Here is a 19,707-nt window from a genome sequence, read left to right as displayed (position 1 = left end):
AAAGAACTGGGGCATGGTTCTGGACTTAACATCCTTACCGGTGGTGACACTGGCAACTCCATGGGTGCAAGCTGTAACTCCAAAAGAACAAAGACTGAAAAAACGTGCCAGTCGCCTAACCCCTGAGTGGATTATCCCAGAAGACACTTGAAGATGTGGAAGAACTGGATATAAATGCTGTACCCAAGTGCGGGGAAGTCTTGGTCCCGCTAAGTTATCTGGAAGGTTTGCATACTCCTCGTAACTATGTGATATGTTAACCCACTCATTTCTACCCCTATGGTCTTACGAATCTGACTCTCACTGTGTACACACCTGCCAAAGTTTAGTTCAGACCTGCACTCTCATAATGCATTGTTATGTTTAATAAGTATGATAAGTATGTTTCAGGTCTTGTACTTTGACCGATTCGTTACATACCTTTAGAGGTTCAGTGGGAAAAACATATACCCCCCCACACTATCTTGAGATACATCATTAGTAGTGGCGGATTAAGTAGACCACAGGCCCTGGGCTGTTCCACACACTTGGGCCCCCCTTTCCCACTGTCACGTTGGGTTCATGGACCCACTGGGCCGTACCACCTTGACGGTATGGCAACTGACCAACAGGGCGCAGGTAACTGTCTAGAGTTCGTATAGGGTACCTGTGGCAGCTCGGACAGTAGCCAGGCAGGCTCGGCTGGAAACTAGGCAGCAGGCAGAAGTCAGGCGTGGTGTAGCAGGACAGGCGTGGTATGCAGCACAGCACGACTACAGCACGGCACTTGACCAGGATAGCACGGGTTACAGGATACAGGTACGGGAAACACTGGGTACTGGAAAACACTAGGAGACCATTTGCATATAAAAAAATCTTTTTTTGGGTACGACAACAATGCTCAGGCATGGAAGGAAGGGGCTGGGCCCTTCTTATAGTCCAGGGTACTCATGGGCTAATTTTACATTAAAGTCTGGTGGACGCGCTGCCCCTTTAAGAGCAGGCACAAGCGTGCGCGCGCACCCTACAGGACCCGGCCGAGGTGAGCGCTGGTGTCTCTTGAGGAGGATACTGGGGCCAGTGCCTGCAGACCCATGTCTGCGGCCGTCAGGAGGTGAGTGAGCCTGACGGCCCGCGGCCATGGACATGACACCCACCGCCTCTCTGCCGTGTCTATAGTGAACACCACCTTTTTGTGCGAGTATTGACAAATGGTTACGATTCCTCTTGTCAGAAGGCTGTGTGCCTACATACTGACAGTCTCCACACATCCTCCTGACAATTGGAATGGTAACACGCATTTGTCTATTAGTCATGGGTACACAAAGATATGTGGAATGCAGGGATTTCCTACAACAGACATGTCAGGAGAGGGTCAGATCCCCTATAGATCCAGTGACTCACAAGTGACCTCTTCTCTGATTAGATATGGAGACTTCTCCAGATGAGACATCTTTGCTCCTCGCTTCTTTTTCATTTTCTACCCCACAAATATTTTTTTTCCTTTTTCCTAGTACATTACATGGCAAAATAAATGGTGCTACGAAAAGCTACAACTCGTCCCGCAAAAATCAAGCCCTCATAGGACTATATCGACAGAAAAAGAAAGCAGTTATGGCTTTTGGAAGGTGGGGAGGAAAAAACGAAAATGAAAATATGAAAAAGGACTGCGGCGGGAAGGGGTTAATAGCTGATAGCATCTGGAGATGCCTTTTATACCAGATTGGGGAATCTGTAACCAAGCATTGAAAAGGCTGAATACGGTTAGTTGTACTGGAGGAGATTAACCATATAGAAGATGTCGAATTTGCAGGAATTTAAAGCATTCCATGTGTGGAATATTATAATTGGTGTTTAGGAATTGAAAGGTTACTAACAGATGATCCTGCCAAAGCATTCCCAATTTAATGATACCCCTTTCCTTCCAGAGGGGGAGACGTAACCCAGGTATTGCCAATTCTAAGACCTATAGAGGTTCTGAGTGTAGGTCAAATCTAAAAAGGTAATGTCTCTTAGAAATTAGTTTCCAAACCAGAGAGATCGCTCATAAAGTCAAGGGAGGGGGGTTAAAATTTGTTTTAATAGCTGGGGATGCAATTAAATGATGCATTAAAAGGCGGTAATCTAGGAAACTTAATTCGATACCCACTCATAGCTTTGTTTTATCCTTTGACTAGGGTGATCTCATTTGGTCTAGGATCACTGCCCTGTAATGATGAAGAATTGAGGGAGTATTTAAGCCCCCTTCACGGTGGGTTAGATGAAGAATGTTGGACTTAACCCTGGGTCTCATCTTACCCCAAATTAAGTTTTGAACGGTCGATTGAAGTTTATTTAGAAAAGATATAGGCAGAAAAATGGGAATGTTTCTGAATACATATACAATTTTTGGCAAGATAACAATCTTGAATGCAGAGCTATTGCCCAACCACAAAATATCCTGAGTTTTCAATTTTTTTATGTCTACTCGGATAGTATATAGGAGGGCCCCATAGTTAAGGTCAAATAAATTTGATATGGGATAAGTGAGTGTTAGTCCCAAATAAGGAAGAGAATTTTTAACTCATTTGAAGCTGTAAGTTTTAGAAAGCTCTTGTTTAATGGAGTTCTCTAAACCTAAGTTTAGGATTTGAGATTTTGAGGTGTTCATTTTATAGTATGGAGCAGAACTAAATTTATGCATAATGTACATAACCGATGGAAGGGAGTTCTTGGGGTTGGTTAAAGCAATTAATACATCATCTGCAAAAAGGCCTGTGCGGTGTTCACATGTTCCCACTAATATCCCTGATATAGTCTCAGATTTTCTAATGTGTTCCGCAAAAGGTTCCATCACCATTGCGAAAATTAATGTGGACATTGGACATCCCTGTCTTGTGCCATTTGTTATTTTAAAATGCGATGATAGAAAACCCAAAGTATATACAGACGCACTGGGGTTAGAATATAGTGACATTACTGCAGACAAAAAGAAACCATCAAAATCTAATTTTTTCAAGGTACACTACCGTTCAAAAGTTTGGGGTCACCCAGACAATTTTGTGTTTTCCATGAAAACTCACACTTATATTTATCAAATGAGTTGCAAAATGACTAGAAATTATAGTCCAGACATTGACAAGGTTAGAAATAATGATTTTTATTTGAAATAATAATTTTCTCCTTCAAACTTTGCTTTCGTCAAAGAATGCTCCATATGCAGCAATTACAGCATTACAGACCTTTGGCTTTCTAGCTGTTTAATTTGCTGAGGTAATCGGGAGAAATTTCACCCCATGCTTCCAGAAGCCCCTCCCACAAGTTGGATTGGCTTGATGGGCACTTCTTGCATACCATACGGTCAAGCTGCTCCCACAACAGCTCTATGGCGTTGAGATCTGGTGACTGCACTGGCCACTCCATTACAGATAGAATACCAGCTGCCTGCTTCTTCCCTAAATAGTTCTTGCATAATTTGGAGGTGTGCTTTGGGTCATTGTCCTGTTGTAGGATGAAATCGGCTCCAAACAAGCGCTGTCCACAGGGTATGGCATGGCGTTGCAAAATGGAGTGATAGCCTTCCTTATTCAAAATCCCTTTTACCTTGTACAAATCTCCCACTTTACCAGCACCAAAGCAACCCCAGACCATCACATTACCTCCACCATACTTAGATGGCGTCAGGCACTCTTCCAGCATCTTTTCAGTTGTTCTGCATCTCACAAATGTTCTTCTGTGTGATCCAAACACCTCAAACTTCAATTCGTCTGTCCATAACACTTTTTTTCCAATCTTCCTCTGTCCAATGTCTGTGTGGTTTTGCCCATATTAATCTTTTCCTTTTATTAGCCAGTCTCAGATATGGCTTTTTCTTTGCCACTCTGCCCTGAAGGCCAGCATCCCGGAGTCGCCTCTTCACTGTAGACGTTGACACTGGCGTTTTGTGGGTACTATTTAATGAAGCGCCAGTTGAGGACCTGTGAGGCATCTATTTCTCAAACTAGAGACTCTAATGTACTTGTCTTGTTGCTCAGTTGTGCAGCGGGGCCTCCCACTTCTCTTTCTACTCTGGTTAGAGGCTGTTTGTGCTGTCCTCTGAAGGGAATAGTACACACCGTTGTAGGAAATCTTCAGTTTCTTCGCAATTTCTCGCATGGAATAGCCTTCATTTCTAAGAACAAGATTAGACTGTCGAGTTTCATATGAAAGCTCTCTTTTTCTAGCCATTTTGAGAGTTTAATCGAACCCACAAATGTAATGCTCCAGATTCTCAACTAGCTCAAAGGAAGGTCAGTTTTATAGCTCCTCTAAACAGCAAAACTGTTTACAGCGGTGCTAACATAATTGCACAAGGGTTTTCAAGTGTTTTCTAATCATCCATTAGCCTTCTAACACAGTTAGCAAACACAATGTACCATTAGAACACTGGAGTGATGGTTGCTGGAAATGGGCTTCTATACACCTATGTAGATATTGCATTAAAAACCAGACGTTTGCAGCTAAAATAGTCATTTACTACATTAACAATGTATAGAGTGTATTTCTGATTAATTTACACCGGTGGGGTCAAAATGCTCACTGCACCACTAGATTAATTCCTCAAGGGGTGTACAATACCAAACTGAGTCCCTCTTGGGTAATTTCTACTGTACTGGTACCTTAGGGGCTTTGCAAAAGCGACATGGTGTCAAGAAACCAATCCAGCAAAATCTGTGCTCCAAAAGCCAAATGGCGCTACTTCTCTTCTGATCCTTGCCATGTGCCCAAACAGAGGTTTATAAGCACATGTGGGGTATTTCCGTACTCCAGGGAAGTTGCTTTACAAATGTTTGGGTTCTTTTTTTACCTTTATTTGTTGAGAAAATGACAAATTTTGAGCTAAAGCTATATCTTATTGCAGAAAAAGCATTGTTTTTATTTTCGCTGCCCAATTCTAATAAATAACCTGTGGGGACAACCTGCGGGGTCAAAATGCAATTTTTCCATTGATAAAACCAAATGAGGGCTTGTATTTTGTGGAACGAGTTGTCGTTTTTCAGGGCACCATTTATTGGACCATATAATAAACTGGGAAACTGGGAAAAAATTATATTTGGGGTGGAATGGAAAAAACAGTGATTCCTCCATTGTGTTTTGGGTTTTGTTTTTACGTGCGGTAAAAACAACATGTTAACCTTATTCTTCAGGTTGATACGATTGCGCTGATACAAAATGTATATCTTTTTTTATGTTTTACTACTTTTACAAGGAAAAATAGAATTGTTCAAATTTTTATTTGTTCTGTGTTGCCATATTCTGAGAGCCATAACTTTTTTATTTTTTCTGTTGATTGAGCGGTATGATGGCTTGTTTTTCACGGGGCGAGCTGTCGTTTTTATTGCTACCATAAAAGGGTACATGAGACTTTTTAATCACTTTTTCATTCTATTTCTTGTCGGAGATGAGGTACGCCCAGAACAGTTGGAGCATTAGAGCCACCTGTCAATTGGTGAATGAGCAGGTATGTCTGCAGATGTCAGCAGAATTGGCACATAAGCTTGATCTTGCAACCTAGCAGGTCCCCTCCTCAAATTTCTTTGAACATGCCTATGCAGCACCTGAAAATTGCCTTCTTTCAATCGGCTTCTTTAAGGGCTCGAGACTTTGCTTTAAAGGAATTCATACCTGGTTAAACCAATATCCCAATTGTATAAAAAGCTATCCACACCCTTCTCGCTCTCCACCCTTCCCTTTGTCCGCTTATGGGAAAAAGACTAATGTCCCAATTGGGGGTGCTGGAGGCCTAGGTACTGGAGGAAAATATAGATATAGCTGGTGTTGCTGAAACATGGCCGGACTCTTCACACGACTGGGCTGTAAATCGACAGGGTTTTTATTGTTTCATAAAGATGGGACAAATATGAAAGGCGGTGGTGTATGTCTGTATGTGAGAAGCGATATGAGAGTGTGAAAGAGACATTACAGGGTGAAGACTGTGAGGAGGTTGAATCTTTGTGGGCGGAATTACAAAGGGAGGTAAACACTGTAAAAATTACTTTTGGTGTAATCTATGGACCCCCCGCCCAATATAACTGAGGAGATGAGAGTTCAGCTATATAAACAGATGGAGCAGGCAGCACAGGGGGGTACTGTAGTGATAATGGGATATTTTAATTACTGGGATATTAATTGGTGTCATGGTTCGGCTTCAAGTGCAAAAGGGAGAAATTTCCTCAACCTGTTGCAGGAAAATGTTATGGGCCAGTTTATGGAAGACCCGACTAGAAGCTCTGTTGGATCTGGTAATTTCTAATAATGCAGAGCTTATTGGGAATGTCAATGTTCGTCAAAACCTCGGTAACAGTGATCACAATATAGTTACAGTTTACCTATACTGTAAAAAACAAACACAGGCAGGGAGGGCAAAAACACTTTATTTTAAGAAGGCCAATTTCCCCAGAATGAGGGCTGCAATTCAGGATATAGACTGGGAAGAACTAATCAAATAATGGTACAAATGATAAAGGGCAGATTTTAAAATATACTTTGTATAATTATAGTGCAAAATTTATTCCTATAGGTAACAAGTATAAACAACTAAAATTAAACCCCACATGGCTTACACCTTCTGTAAAAAGGGCAATACATGACAAAAAAAGGGCATTAGAAAATACTAATCTGAGGGTACAGCTGTAGCCTTTGTAAATTATAAAGAGCTTAATCAAATCTGTAAAAAAAAGTAATAAATTCAGCAAAAATACAAAATGAACGGCAGGTGGCCAAGGATAGTAAAACAAACCCCCAAAAAATCCTCAAGTATGTAAATGGAAAAAAGCCAAAGTTTGAACATGTAGGACTCCTAAATAGTGGTAATGGGGAGTTGGTGACCGGGGATCGAGAGAAGGCAGAGTTACTAAATGGGTTCTTTAGCTCTGTATATACAACGGAAGAAAGAGCAGCTGATGTAGCCGGTGCCAGTGCTGTTAATATATCAGTTGATATACTGAATTGGCTGAATGTAGATATGACCCAAGCTAAGTTAAATAAAATAAATGTACACAAGTCCCCCGGACCAGATGGGTTACACCCTAGAGTTTTTTAAGAGCTTAGTTCAGTTATTTCTGTCCCCCTCTTCATAATATTTAGAGATTCTCTAGTGACTGGTATAGTGCCAAGGGACTGGTGCAGGGCAAATGTGGTGCCTATTTTCAAAAAGGGCTCTAGGTCTTCCCCGGGTAATTATAGACCAGTAAGCTTAACATCCATCGTGGGGAAAATGGTTGAGGGGCTATTGAGGGACTATATACAGGATTATGTGACAAAAAATAGTATTATAAGTGACAGCCAGCACGGTTTTACTATGGACAGAAGTTGTCAATTTAACCTGATTTTGTTTTTATGAATAGGTGAGCAGAAGCCTAGACAGAGGGGCCGCTTTGGATATAGTGTTTTTGGACTTTGCAAAGGCATTTGACACTGTCCCTCATAGACGTCTAATGGGTAAATTAAGGACTATAAATTTAGAAAGTATAGTTTGTAATTGGATTGAGAATTGGCTTAAGGACCATATCCAGAGAGTTGTGTAAATGATTCCTACTCTGAATGGTCCCCGGTTATAAGTGGTGTACCCCAGGGTTCCGTGTTGGGACCACTATTATTCAACTTATTTATTAATGATATAGAGGATGGGATCAATAGCACTATTTCTATTTATGCAGATGACACCAAACTATGTAGTAATGTTCAGTCTATGGAAGATGTTCGTAAATTGCAAGCTGATTTGGACACACTGAGTATTTGGGCATCCACTTGGCAAATGAAGTTTAATGTAGATAAATGTAAAGTTATGCACCAGGGTACGGACAACCTGCATGCATCATATGTCCTAGGGGGAGCTATACTGGTGGAGTCATTTGTTGAGAAGGATCTGGGTGTACTTGTAGATCATAAACGAAATAACAGCATGCAATGTCAATCAGCTGCTTCAAAGGCCAGCAAGATATTGTCGTGTATTAAAAGGGGAATTGACTCGCGGGACAGGGATATAATATTACCACTTTACAAAGCATTAGTGAGGCCTCATCTAGAATATGCAGTTCAGTTCTAAGCTCCAGTTCATAGAAAGGATGCCCTGCAGTTGGAAAAAATACAAAGAACACCAACAAAGCTAATAAGGGGCATGGAGAATCTAAGTTATGAGGAAAGATTAAAATAATTAAACCTATTTAGCCTTGAAAAGAGAAGACTAAGGGGGGACATGATTAACTTATATAAATATATTAATAGCACATACAAAAAATATGGTGAAATCCTGTTCCATGTAAAACCCCCTCAAAAAACAAGGGGGCACTCCCTCCGTCTGGAGAAAAAAAGGTTCAACCTGTAGAGGCTACAAGCCTTCTTTACTGTGAGAACTGTGAATCTGTGGAATAGTCACCGCAGGAGCCGTCACAGCAGGGACAGTAGATGGCTTTAAAAAAGGCTTAGATAATTTCCTAGAACGAAAAAATATCAGCTCCTATGTGTGGAAATTTTTCCCTTCCCTTTTCTCATCCCTTGGTTGAACTTGATGGACAAGCGGTTTTTTTCAACCGTACTAGGTAATGTAGATGTAAGTTGGTCCTAGTGCATCAATTTCACTGGTGGGCCCTATGCACCCCACACTGGCTGTAACATACAACTGACACCCTGCTGTAATGGCCAGAGGAAGGGCATAATAAGCTGCATGTCTGTATGAAAAAAAATAAAAATACAAAGAAATGCTGACTTGTCACCATGCCACCCAAAAAGTGATCACAATGTTGCATGTACCACAAAATGGTTCCAATAAAAACGAAAGCTGGTACCGCAACAAAATAAAGTACTCACGCGGTTCCATTGACAGAAAAAATAAAATGTTATGGATCTTAGAAAATAGTGAAATTTTTACAAAAAGTGTACTTAGTGAGTTTAAGTTAGTAAACCTAAAAAACAATATAAATTTGGTATCACCGTAATTATATTGACTTGCAAAATAATGTTAACATGTCATTTATACCGCACAGTGAATCCTGTAAAAAAGGTTCATCCATAGAAGAATAAAAAGTTATGGGTCTCAGAATATGGCGACACACAAAAAAAATATTTATTTTAAAATAAAAATGTTTTTGTTGTGCAAAAGAAGTAAAACATAAAAAAACAATATAAATTTTGTACTGCCGTAATCAAATCGACAAGCAGAATAGAGTTAACATGTCAGTTATACTGCACGGTGAACGATGTAAAAATGAAACCCAACAAACCATACCTCAAAAATTTCTTTCCACACCTCCCCAAAAAAAATTACTAAAAGATTTTAAATACATTATATATACCCCAAAATAATTCTGTTTAAAAAATGCAACTCAGATTTAAAAAAACAAGCCCTCATATGACTATTACCGCATCCCGAAGTCCAAAATAGGCAGGGGAATTACTCCCGTGATTGATCATTTTAGTGCCACGTTTGTCCAAGCATACCCTATAGAAGTGCATTTCCGCAGAAGAGTCCCTGATACATTGTAAAAGAGGCTTAAATGTTTCCAATACCTGCCAAGTAAGAGGGCAAGGTATGGAGTCAATGTGTATAAGCTGTGTGCGAACACCTCAGGAAACACCACACAGGTTTGTTCAGTGAGCTTTCTCAACTTACTGTGTTGATGATCTCCCACATTCAACCAGCTTCTTTCCTCTTGCCAGTGTGCCAGTAACAACATTTTTCCAATGTGTTTTTTAAGGTGTACATAACATATGCGTAACTTGCTTTTCTTCCCCAGGAGCGAATCCAGAGGAAGACTTAGGTTCCATTGTATTATTTTGCTTTGACAATTTCAGCAAAGTTGGCCAGTTACTGTAGTGTGTTAAATTGTTTGATGCCGGGAGAAATAGCTCGAAACAGTGGCAGAACTACCACTATAGCTGACAAAGCGGCTGCTACGGGGCCTGCGACATGACTGGGTCTGTGCCACCCAACCTGGCACATAACAATTTTCGTAACCCTGTAACTAAAGCTTAATAAGAGTACACTTGGTGGCCTAGCTGTATTTTTTTATTGCACTTAGAAATGATAAATGTTAATTGTCGGGAGAGCAGGGTGTAGCGTCCACAGCCGTGGACTGTCGTTTCTACTCAACCCTTGACGGCTGCGGCCATGGATCTGTGAGTGCCGGCCTATGTCTCCTTCCTAGGAGATGCCAGCACAGACTTCTGCTCCGCTCTGCAGTCTCTTGTTGGGTGCGGGCGCACGCTCGTGCCAGGCTTTAAAGGGCCAGCGCTCTCACATGTAAAGTGTTCTAATTAGCCCATGATCACCCAAGACTGTAAAAAGTGCCCTGCCCTTTCACTCCTTGCCTGAGTGTTGTTTGTATTCCTCTGTTAGCAGGGGTTGGATCCGGCCAGTTCGCCCCGGTTCTCCTGAACCGTTTGTTAAAATTACAGCCGGTTCGCAGAACCGGGTGAAGTGGGAAGCCGGAACCGGTACCCTGCACTCAATTGTATTTGCATCCTTATGACGCAGATACAATTGACTTCACTAGCGCTGCCCTGGCGAGGCACATAATGGCGCCGCTGGAGGACAGAGTGGGAACGGGACAGGTAAGTATATAATGTTTTTTTTTCCCCTTCTACCGTGGGCACCGTTGGGGGCCTTATCTATAGGGGACTATACAGGGAACAGTAACTACAAAACTACAGGGGACAATACATAGGTAAAAGTAACTACAGGGAACTATATAGGGAACAGTAGCTACAGGGGACTATTTAGGGAACAGTAACTACAGGGGACTATATAGGGAACAGTAACTACAGGGGACTATATAGGGAACAGTAACTACAGGTGACTATATAGGGAACAGTAACTACAGGGGACTATAGGGAACACTAACTACAGGGGACTATAGGGAACACTAACTACAGGGGATTATATAGGGATCTGTAACTACAGGGGACAATACATAGGTAACAGTAGCTACAGGGGACTATATAGGGAACAGTAACTACAGGGGACTATATAGGGAACAGTAACTACAGGGGTATATAAGAAACACTAACTAGAGGGGACTATAGTGAACACTAACTACCGGGACTGTCAGGGCAAACTTCCTTTTCCTTGTTATTTCACACCGAATAGCCACCTCTGTAAATTGGAAAGTGAGGGCATGCGTGGAAGAATTATACCAGGCAGACAAATGTTGGTACAGATCCTCCCTCAGTGAAGTAGGAAGTGAAGACTAAACTTTATTGAACAAAGAAACACAATCTACTCCCTAGAGATGTGGGACGTGCTTAAGCCCCATTGGCTCTATTCAGCTGTGAGTTCATCTGTACACTCCTCTTGCATTCCAGTGGCGGTGTCTCCATAGGCGTGTTCCTCATATAGACTCCACCTTGTTTCATTTACAAATCTTTGTGGAATATACTGATATAAAGCAATAATGTTTTTGCAAACAATATACAGGCTAATGATCCCTGACAGTCCCCGATAAAAACATTATTACTCTATCTCTGAATCTTGCCTAGCAACCTACTACTGACCACTCGAACCAGGCGAGTAGGGGTTTTGGATTTCTTCACCAGCTTGAGACGAGCTACTCCTTATGAGTAACCCCCCTTTGTACCTGGACTTCCAAGGTTTCGGAGTGGTCCTAACTTTCCCTATTCTCCTCAGGATACAGGATGGTTGTCTTGGTATAATCTACAAACCGCTGCTGGTTATAATATATATAATTAATCCAGTCTACATTTTTATTAATGGTAATAATTGTCGCACTGTCACTTACTGTCCTAATGGGACTTTTACCCCTGCAGATATAACAGGTCATGGGCAGCATCTTCCCCAAACCTAAAGACACTCGGGTAACATAACCTCCGGGCTCCCATTACTGCCATGTACTTCTTACATATGAGTGACAACAACCAGTGACCTTCACCTCACACCTCCACATAAAACTCCTCAGATTGTAATTTGCAGCGCCGTGGCATATTTACACATTATAATTATAAACCTCAGACAATATAAACAATAGGGCCTCAACTAATAATATAATGCTATCACCAATCTCATGCTATCACCCTCAGGTTTTGGGTCCCATCAGTCATTGCAAGTCCTGTACATCATCGTCCTCTTCTTCTCCAGTCTTCTGTTGAGTCAGACTGCACAGTGGTGTCCAGTGGGGGATTTATTCCTATCCTCCATCTGGTCACTTACTTATTAAAACACTTGATACTGCTGACGGATTCACTCAGGTCTTTGGTCTTTACTTTGATCTTTGCTGATGTCATCAGGACTTGGTCTGGTCCTTCTCATCTGTCAGACACTGTCTCTTTTAGTATACGTCACCGGGCTGTACATAGCCCCTCATGCTGTGAGCCTGGGGTGAGATCCCACGTAGACGGAGTGGTGGAGTTTTATTGTGACTACCACAAACCCTCCATCTGTCCTCTTCCTTCGGTAAGTTACTTGTCTGGGTGGCTGCTTGGAATTGTGACACTGCCGTCAGTTAATGAGAAACGCGTTATATTGGCTCCGGCTGCGCCTGCCACATCTCAGTGATGGAGTTCATCATATTAAAAATCTTCTAGTTCATGTTTACTGGCACTTGCCGGGGACCCAAATCTTGTCAATTGTTAAAATAAATGCTAATCTGGTGATAACATCATCCGCATACACTATAAACGTTGTTCTAAGTACATACAATAATAATGACTGGCCCTTAAACTACATCAAACAAATACCTTTATGTAAGAAAAACTTCTCTGTTCCACTGGACAGGGCACCTAGAAGATGTGTAATTACTGGGTACATTGTATTTGAACTTGGTGTTGCACTTTGGAGCAGGATTTATACCTTATTCTCAGCTGATTACCTGGAACATCTCATATTCACAGAAATATACACAGATTCCACATGTTTATCTGACAAGTGTCTCCCCCTACTCTGTTTTGTTTTACCTGGGAAGGCCTCTCAAGGTCTGTTCTCTTCATGAGAGGCGGGTATGATAAGGTTGGTACCGGTCTGCCAGGACTGTTCTGTAGGCAAATCAAACAGCTCTAACAGAATTTAGCAGCAACAGCTGTAAAACCTGGGACATACCAATTAGATCTTACCACATCGATCCTTGCAGTCTTGGGGCATATGTGAGGTCATACACCCTCAATACAAGTAGCATCAAGAGTGCCTTGGGTGCTACCGGTTTACCTTCCTTTATCCGTCCACATTCTGTTAGAATCTGGTTCTCACGCCTTCCGCTCCCAGTTGGACACTTCCTGTGGAGAACAATCTTTTCATCGCATAATCAGTAATTGATCTTAATCAGATAATTAATTTGAAGAAAAACATTAACAATGACGGATTTATGTTAAACGTTCACACTGGGCAGTAAGCAAAACTGATACCTACAAACTGATTCTTCTTCTCTTTATATATATCTATACATACACAAAATTTTCCTTTCACAACAAATATATTTTCAAATGGGAATCTACTTGCACTGAGAAGTTATCATTTACACAAACATAATACTGACGCCTCCAATAGTCCAATGCTAAGGCTGGTCCAGAACTTTACATAAAACTTAACCTCAGTATTTAATATTCCCACAACACTTCTTGAATACAGTTATTAAACAAACTAACTTTGGGACAACATCTGGAGAACTGCTGACATCTTATCATTGTACAAACACCAGTTCAATACTTGGGATAACACTGTTCCCCTTTCACTTACACACAACGTCTGCAGTGGAGAAGATATCGGCCGGGCTTCAGGCCCCCTGAGAACAGTTCTACACACACGAGCACATTGTCATACACTTCTACCTCGGGTAGTTGTATGTTCTGCAGTCGCTGGGACGGGTAATCTGGCCGGGTTGCACTTTTCACAGGTACCTTTGCTGTTTAACCTATGTCATGCCGTACGCACATCATGCAGGCTGCTACAAACCTAGTGGTGGCATTATTGTGTCCAGGGACAAGCCAATTTACTGACACCTGGCTTCACATACTCTTGTTGTCAGTTCTGTCTTCTCTTGCTCTCTCAATTGGCTTACCCGATGATCCAATAAAGTTCCTACTACCAATGGGCCCATAATTGTGGGCGATGCCAAAAGCGTACCTAGAGTCAGTGTAAATGTCGGCCGTCTTACCTTCTGCCAGGTTACAAGCCTCAGCGAGCACCTCCAGCTCCGCTCCTTGAGATGAATGAGAAGGTGAGAGTGGTTTCTGGATAATTTACCTGGTGCCTCGTATCCTGTCTTGTACATACTGTATATGATCAAGTATTTCTACATTACAAATTTACATTAAAAAGCCATGTCACCTATAGATAGAACATTTCAAAGGGGTGGCGTCTTCATTCTCAAAAATAAAAACAAATATTATACAGTTCTCCACACTCATCTGACAATTCAGAACACTTTGAGAATCTCACTTTTATCAGGTTCTGTAAATACTTGATTAATATAAAAACAAATAAAAATTACTAAAATCTTTACATAAAATTAACAATGTTCAGATAATTTTCACCTCCTTCCCTACTAAATCTGTAAAGACTGATCTGTGAGTGACCTCGGCCTCTTGTGTAAATTTGCTGGTGGGGGATGGTCTCTTACACAATACCTCATATTGGGTGGAGACTACAGCACAGCATACCCAGTGCCATATTTACTGCTCTGGAAGGATCTACACAGAAAGACCTCTTACTCTCATACACATTTAATGTGGATTACTCATTGGGGTCTCATACACATTTTGTAGATCTCCTGGAACCAAATTCATTAATTCAAAACAAGCCAAAATTGTACCTGATCAGTTCCTTCACCATTCCCCCCATTTTGGACTCTGCGAAAGTAATGTAGCAGGGTTCAAAACTACATCTCAACATAATAAGGTTGGGCACTCTATCTGCGGGGCACTAGTTTAACCCCCTGTAATACACAACAGCCTGGAACAAAAATTACTTTCTCCTGACAAAAATACATTTTATCTTTAAAATGACTTGCAACCATTTACCTGTAAAACATCTCACATTTTCCAAAATAACATTTAGGCAGCACTATAGCATGTGCCTCATGTGTAAAAACAAAAACAAAACAATTGTAATTAGTTATTCACAGAAAATAATATATCCTGTAATATTAGTTACTGCAAACCAATAAACTGTATATAAAAATAGGGAACAGTGAGGGCACATACATTTTCAAGACCCCGTGTCTCACAATATCTGTAGTTTAATACATTTGAATTAACATCAAAACTCATTAAATCTTATCACATCATAACACATAAGTATGCAGCATAACTGTTATATCTTTTTGCAGACATATCCAGCGGTCTGTAATATTTTTCTCGCTGGGTGAAGTTACGGACAACAACGCATGCGCAAAGATAAGAAACTTTCCTTCACACAGAAAGAAAGAAAGAAACAGATTTTAACCCCATACACAAAACACTAATAATTTTTTTTTTACATTACTGCTGTTAAAAATAAGAGCATACAATATAGATCTAAAATCAGTGCAATATTGTAATCACTTGTCTCATCAGTCCACGCTCTATATACCAGTCTCCTTTTCAAACTTCACACAAGCCCCTAAACCCCTGAGGATGCTGTCTAGCACAGCAAAACAAGTCGGGTATTGCTCTCTGGTCTGCAGCCGCGAGCAATACTGAATACAACATACATACACGTGGTCTAATGTGCACAGTCTGCTTATACCCTAAACGGAGGTGATATTACTCATTTTAGTTAATTAGTGTAGTCAGTCTTTTTTGCTTTATAGAAGCACAATAAAATTTGTTCATTTATTTATTTGTCCACTTATTTAGTCATTGGCAGTTGGATTAAAAGGAATTTTTCTGCTGGTAGCAGTTTTTTGTAAATAAACAGACTTCACACATCACACAGCCCCCCTCCCCCACACAATCGATATCAGTCATCGCATTCTACAGGAGGGGGTCACGCACTCACTCCTTACAGCTTCTGTTCTCACAATCTTAACAATTTCAATCTCGGCAAAACAACGTACGTATCTGCAATCATTCATCACACTATTGTATAGGAATTATCTACGTTCAAAACATCAAACACATAATCTGTAACAGTGTCCAATCTGTCGACCACTATCTCTATATTATGATGACGTGTCTTTTCACCAGTGCACAATGTCCTGCATCCCTGGGATGGAATCTAGAATAGAAGAAAACACTGCAGCATGTGTTACTGTCAGCTCTTTACTGAGGGAAATGACAAAATTAACAAGGCTATCATTTCATACTGATTTGGTTGGGCCGGGCGTGACTTCATCAGGGGGTGGGGGGCAGCCTCTCCCACAGGAAACACATAGCTTAGCTGTGAGGGGGGTTTTGCTGCCCACAATGAGGACACACCCAACATGAGGGACTGCTGCCATTAAAGGGCGGCGGCTGGTCCTGTGGTTTATAATACATACAATAATGCCTTTCTTATTTCCATCTTCCCTTTGTTCTCTCAAATACCTTTTGCCCAGTCTCCAGCTTGTAGCCGCCCTCCCCTATGCATCACGCACACTTCCATCAATTTCTTAGTTTTACTCGCATACGGTTTCCCTTCCCTTCACCAAATCATACGAATAGGATCGTCCGGGTACGGGTGACCCTGATGATTTGAATATGGACCGTAAACCATCCATTCTAACCGTCTATATTCTTCACGTAATCTATATAACAATTTTCGGTCTGCAACTCTCTTGGAATAGCCGGAAATATTACAATTTCGCAGTCTGCAACTCTCTAGGTCTGGCCGAAATATTACCCACGACTTATCGGTGTTTATACACCCTGCGTGCACCTTATCACACGACTTATCAGTGTGTTACACCCCGCGTATAAGACAGGTTATATTTTCTATCTAGTCCCTAATTACCCAGAGGATTGTTAGTCGGGCGCGACTAATTTCTTACGGGTTCGTGACCACACAGCGGGGATGTCGCTCCTGTCGCCTGAGCTAATCCAGGCAAATGACCAGGGTTCTACAGACCACCACAAGACCGTCCACTAACACAGATAAGTCGAGGATTTATAAAATCAACTGACTTACCTTGTTATTGTGGAGGTGATCAGGCTCCTTCAGTGGGCAGTCCCGGGTCATCTGTTTCACTCTGTGATTGTCGGTTGTCCGGATTCCGAGATCCCCTCGAGTGCAGCCCCCCATTGGGCGCCAATTGTCAGGGCAAACTTCCTTTTCCCTGTTATTTCACACCGAATAGCCACCTCTGTAAATTGGAAACTGAGGGCATGCGTGGAAGAATTATACCAGGCAGACAAATGTTGGTACAGATCCTCCCTCAGTGAAGTAGGAAGTGAAGACTAAACTTTATTGAACAAAGAAACACAATCTCCTCCCTAGAGATGTGGGACGTGCTTAAGCCCCATTGGCTCTATTCAGCTGTGAGTTCATCTGTACACTCCTCTTGCATTCCAGGGGCGGTGTCTCCATAGGCGTGTTCCTCAGACTCCATCTTGTTTCATTTACAAATCTTTGTGGAATATACTGATATAAAGCAATAATGTTTTTGCAAACAATATACAGGCTAATGATCCCTGATAGGACTATAGGGATCACTAACTACAGGGGTCTATATAGGAAACACTAACTAGAGGGGACTATAGTGAACACTAACTACCGGGGCTATAGGGACCACTAACTACAGGGGACTATATAGGGAACAGTAACTACAGGGGACAATACATAGGTAACAGTAGCTACAGGGAACTATATAGGGCACAGTAAAGACAGGGGACAATACATAGGTATCAGTAACTACAGGGGACTATATAGGGAACAGTAACTACAGGGGACTATAGGGAACAGTAACTACAGGGGACTATATAGGGAACAGTAACTACAGGGCACTATATAGGGAACAGTAACTACAGGGGACTATAGGGAACACTAACTACAGGGGACTATATAGGGAGCAGTAACTACAAGGTACAATACATAGGTAACAGTAACTACAGGGGAATATAGGGAACAGTAACTATAGGGGACTATATAGGGAACTACAGGGGACTATATATAACAGTAACTACAGGGGACTATATAGGGAACAGTAACTACAGGGGACTATATAGGAAACTAACTACAGGGGACTATATAGGGAACACTAACTACATGGGACTATATAGGGAACACTAACTACAGGGGACTATATAAGGGCCCTTATCTACAGGGAATGCCTCAGGGGGCAATATCTACAGGAACCCCCACAGGGGGCTCTATCTACAGGGAACGCCGCAGCGGGCTCTATCTACAGGGAACACCACAGGGGGCCCTATCTACAGGGGGCACTATACATGGAATGCTACAGTGAATGCTACAGGGGGGCCCTATCTACAGGGAACGCTACAGTGGACCCTGTCTGCAGGGAACGGTACATGGGGCACTATCAACAGGGAATGCTACTACCTACAGAAGGCTCTATGGGGAGCACTATCTACAGAGGGCTCTATGGGGAAAACTATCTATAGAGGGCTCTACTGGGAGCACTATCTAAAGAGGGCTCTATGAGGGGCACAATCTACAGGGGCATTGTGTGCGGTGCATTACTTTACAGTGTTTGACACAATTTTATTCATGGGTACAGTGTATTGTACTATTATAACCAGGGGTACAGTGTATGGTACTATTATAATCAGGGGCACAGTGTGTAGCACTATTATATTTGGGGACACAGTGTATGATGCTATTATATTTAGTGGCATAGAGTGTGGCACCATAAGAATTTGCTCTTCGTTTATAGGTGCAGAAATGTTGAAAAGTGAGCTTCCGAATACATCTGATTGAGCAAATTGACCCATTTTCGCAGAAATGGGTCATGGCCATGAGGCATCATAGAGTTCTGGACCAGATAGCAAAGTAAAGAGAAAAAGAACGAATCTGAGAAGTCGTCACCGGTGAGTCACTTAATGTAAAGGTTTATTCTCCCTGTGACTGCTTAGTACCGTAGTCACTGTATGATCTGCAGCAAGATGATGTGTGTATCATTCTTTTTTGTGAAACCGCAACTCCCAGCATATCCTTACCATCGTTCTGGCTATACTGGGAGCTGTAATTTCATTCCGTACAAACTTATATGGAAGGGGTTAAACGAAATTTGCTCATTATCTCTGTACTGAGCAGTATTTGTACTGGAGCTGTATATATGTACTGAGCTTTGTTCTGGTGCTGTGTATATATATATATATATGTACTGAGCTTGGTTCTGGAGTTATATTCATCATAACAACCAAGCTCAATACATATATAAAGCACCAAAGAGAAGCTCAGAACATATATACAACTCCAGAACCAAGCTCAACATATAAATACAGCACCACAACAAAGCTTAGTACATAAATACAGCACCAGAACAAAGCTCAGTACATATATACAACATCAGAGCCAAGCTCAGTACATATATACAACATCAGAACCAAGCTCATGCACATATACAACACCAAAACCAAACTCAGTACATATATACAGCAACAGAACCAAGCTCAGAACATATATACAACTCCAGAACCAAGCTCAGTACATATATACTCACCAGAACCAAGCTCAGTACATAAATACAGCACCAGAACAAAGCTCAGTACATATATACAGCACTAGAACAAAGCTCAGTACATATATATCACAACAACCAAGCTCAAAACATATATATAGCTTGGTTCTGGTGCTGTATACTAGTCCTTATCAATGAATTAGAATATCAAAAAGTTAATTTATTCCAG

The sequence above is a fragment of the Rhinoderma darwinii genome, chromosome 1 (genome assembly GCF_050947455.1).
Source record: "Rhinoderma darwinii isolate aRhiDar2 chromosome 1, aRhiDar2.hap1, whole genome shotgun sequence".
Lineage (NCBI taxonomy): Eukaryota > Metazoa > Chordata > Amphibia > Anura > Rhinodermatidae > Rhinoderma > Rhinoderma darwinii.
Note: the sequence above shows the minus strand (reverse complement) of the source record.